The sequence below is a fragment of the Cucurbita pepo genome, chromosome 10, assembly GCF_057944985.1.
Source record: "Cucurbita pepo subsp. pepo isolate OVF chromosome 10, ASM5794498v1, whole genome shotgun sequence".
NCBI lineage: Eukaryota > Viridiplantae > Streptophyta > Magnoliopsida > Cucurbitales > Cucurbitaceae > Cucurbita > Cucurbita pepo.
Window position 1 is genome coordinate 9638828 of NC_141807.1, and position 4005 is coordinate 9642832.

At 35.0% G+C, this 4005-nt stretch overlaps 1 non-coding gene across 1 annotated transcript; it reads left to right on the forward strand.

Annotated features, from left to right (window-relative positions):
• Positions 1-3087: 3087 nt before the first annotated feature.
• On the forward strand, positions 3088-3160 carry TRNAF-GAA (transfer RNA phenylalanine (anticodon GAA)). The gene has a single exon. It is a non-coding gene; the product is annotated as a tRNA-Phe (tRNA).
• The last annotated feature ends 845 nt before the right edge of the window (positions 3161-4005 follow it).

Below are 4005 nucleotides of genomic sequence, written 5' to 3' on the forward strand. Positions count from 1 at the left end.
GAGCTAATTTCCTTCATTTTTTTGGAGTGTTACATATACATACTCGTTACAAACATAAAATAAGAAGTAGACTCAAAAGAACAAAAAAATACTAGATTAAAAATAGAGGTTAGTCATTGGCCCACACTCCAAAGTCCACTCTCATCCACGACCAACTCTTAGTTACTTGAAAAAAAAAATGATAAACATGGAGTGAGTAAAACTTAGTAAGTAGCCTACTCGTAGGTTCTTAATCGCGACCTTAAGCTAGGATATTACTTCTTGTTATGTTTTCAGGATCTTAGAACTTAGAGGTCATCGTGTCATGTATCATATACTGATCTTGAAAACCTTCCGCTAAAATAACCTTCAATTTTCTCCCCATGAACACATGAGTGGTGTCGTAATAATCATGTAATCCTACTGGTAAATCGTGGTGCAGGACATCTCGTTTAGCTGATGGGAAAGGTAGGCCTATCATAACATCCAAATCATGATACATATTGCAGGACATCCTACCTAAAGAGGAATAGGGGCCTTTTAGTACACATCGTAATGCAGATAATGGTTACTTATGGGTATGGATCCTAGCAACTTATTTAGCATGTTATTCACATAGTTCTAGGTACTTGGTACATGGATTATTGATGAACCTAGGTTTATACATAATGTCATGGGTTAGGCTTTAGGAGTTGAGGTTTTAGCTTAGGAAAACATTAGAAGGTAACCTAACGTGGACTAATTCGTGTGAAAACCTACTAGCACTTTGAGGACCTCTTTCCTTCACCAAACTTATGGGTAAACTTATTTTGAAGGTGCAGGAACAAGTTTGTAAATGAATAGTGGACTATAGTTCTCGAATTCTAGGTAAACCCATGAACACGATACCCCAAAACAAAAAACTTGTATCTCTCGATTGGGTACTCGATTAAGCTTGCTTCTTGCCCCTAATAGTCTACCCTTATTCATAATTTATAGACGGATTTTCCACTACCATTGAAACATCTAGAATTTCTATAATTTCATTCTTCATTTTTATGAATCTTCTGCCAGAAAAGTCTTCTCCAATCGGAGCCTTCCTTTTTTAAGCAACTTGTAATTCTTATTCTATAAAAAATTTAATGATCGGGGAAGTTTATACAAATTAGAAAAAGTACCATTTTCTCAATGTTTTTTCAATTTTACTTGTTCTTTACTTCTAGATACAACCTAGTAGGGATTATACACTGTCTCTTATTGGAGACCTTGAGTGTTGCAAATTCTCCTCCCCTTTGAAAACTTTCAGTCATCGAAAGTGCTTATTCGAAAATAGGTCAAGGTACAAGGTTCTTATTTGCCTTCTGTTTCCCAAGTGGTTTCTTTTACTCTATAATTCTTCCATAGGATCTTAACAAGAGAGATTCCCTTGTTTCTCAATCATTTGACTTTCTTGTCTATTATTTGAATCGGGTCTTCTTTATACGTTGGGTCATCTCTCAAGAAGAGAGTTTCATGAGCTAGTACGTGCGAACGATCTAGGGTATACTTCCGTAGTATGGATACATGAAAGATATTATGTACTGCAGACAAGTTTGGGCATTGCCCGATTCTATAGGCCACAGATCCAATCCTTTCTAATATCTCAAAGGGACGATTAAACCTAGGGCTTAGCTTCCCCTTTTTACCCTACCTGAGCACCCCTCTCATGGGGTGCTACCTTTAGGAATATATGATCCCCTACCTACAATTCCATGTCCTTGCGCCTTAGGTCTGCATAGCTTTTCTCTCGGCTTTGTGCGGTTTGTATCCTAGCTTTAATCTTCTGGACTGCGGCGTTGGTACTTTGCACCAACTCTGGCCCAATAGTTGTCGTTTGCCCCCCTTCTTCCCAAAAGATAAGGGATCGAAATCTTCGTCCATAGAGAACCTCGTATGTGGCCATTTGTATGGTGGCTTGGCACGTATTATTATAAGTGAATTTCATAAGGGGTAGGTACTTATCCGAGCTTCCTGCAGAATCCATCACATATACCCTCAACATGTCTTCCAATATTTGCTTGAGCACTTCTGTTTGACCATCTGTTTATGGGTGGAATGTCGTACTATAACTGCGTACCCAATGCCTTAGTTGAATTTTCCAGAAGCGAGATTTAAATCTTGCATCTCGGTCTAATACTATTACCTTTTGTTGAATTTCCAGAAGCGTACCCAATACCTTTACGGATAAATATTCATTTTTAATGTTAGCAAGAGTAGCTCAGTTGGGAGATTGTTAGACTGAAGATTTGAAGGTCACACGTGTTTTATCCACGTTCAACGCACCTAATACAAGTTTATTACCAGGCTATACAATCTAAAATCATAACTTGCTCATTCAATCTAAAATTAGTGATATTTCTTTTTTAAATATAATGAATTAGCGGAAATACCTTTACTTATGAATTTTCATTTTTAATATTAGCAGGGATAACTCTATTGGGAGAGCGTCTGACTGAAGATTTGAAGGTCACGTGTTTTATCTCCACGTTCACCGCACCTAATTCTAGTTGCATAACCCGACTATTCAATCTAAAATTAGTCATTATTCCTTTCTGAAATCTCAATGAATTATCGGAAATACCTAACGTGTTCTAGTTCACCGCACCTTATACAAGTTGGATAACTTGAATATCATATTAAAAATTAGTGATTATTTCTATTTAAAATTTCAATGAATTAGCGAAAATACCTTTACTAATGAATTTTCATTTTTAATGTTAGTGTGAATAGATCAGTTGAGATAGCGTTAGATTGAAGATCTGAAGGTCTTGTGTTCGATCCATGTTCACCATGTTCGATCCATGTTCACCACACATGGTTCACGGTGCATAATTTGACTATTCAATCTAAAATTAGTAATTATTTACTTAAAACTTAAAAACTTTCATTTTTAATGTTAGCGGGGATAGCTCAGTTTGGAGAGCGTCAGATTTAAGATTTGAAGGTCACGTGTTTGATCTCCACGTTCACCGCACCTGTTTCTTTTTGCATAACCTGACTATTCAATAAAAAATTAGTCATTATTTCTTTTTAAAATCTCAATGAATCAGCGAAAATACCTTTAATGATAAATTTTAATTTCCAATGATTGTGGGGATAGCTCAGGTGGGAGAGCGTCAGACTGAAGATCTGAAGGTCATGTGTTCGATCCACGTTCACCGCACTTTGTTCATGTTGCATAATTTGACTATTCTTTCTAAAATTAGTGATTATTTATGTTTAAAATATAATGAATTAGTGGAAATACCTTTACTTATGAATTTTAAATTTTAATATTAGCGTCATATTGAAGATTTAATTGAGAGCGTCATATTGAAGATTTAAAGGTAAATCCACGTTCACTGCATTAGCAATTATTTCTTTTTAAAATCTCAATCTCAATTAATTAGTAGAAGGAAGATTTAAAGGTAACGTTTGATCCAGGTTCACTACATTAGCGATTATTTCTTTTTAAAATCTCAATCCCAATGAATTAGCAGAAGATCGATTATTTCTTTTTAAAATCTCAATGAATTAGCATAAGATCTGTCACGTTTTTTATCCAACTGGCATAAGTTGACTAAGTTGCATAACTTTACTATTCAATCTAAAACATGTGATTATTTATTTTTTATGTTATCTAGGATGGCTTAGTTGGGAGAGCATCAAATTGAATATTGGAAGGTATTATGTTCAATCTGCATTCATCGCACCTTATAGTTTTATGCATTTTTATTTTTAATGTTAGCGGGGATAGCTCAGTTGGGAGAGTGTCAAATTAAAGATTTGAAGGTCGCATGTTTAATCTCCACGTTCACCGCACCTGTTTCCATTTGCATAAGCTGACTATTCAATAAAAAATAAACTAGTTATTATTTATTTTTAAAATTTCAATGAATAATGAATTAGCGGAAATACCTTTACACGTGAATTTTGATTTTTAATGTTAGCGGGGATAGCTTAGTTCGGACTGAATATCTGAAGGTTACATGTTTAATTGTTAAGAATGAGAAATAGAAATAGAATTGG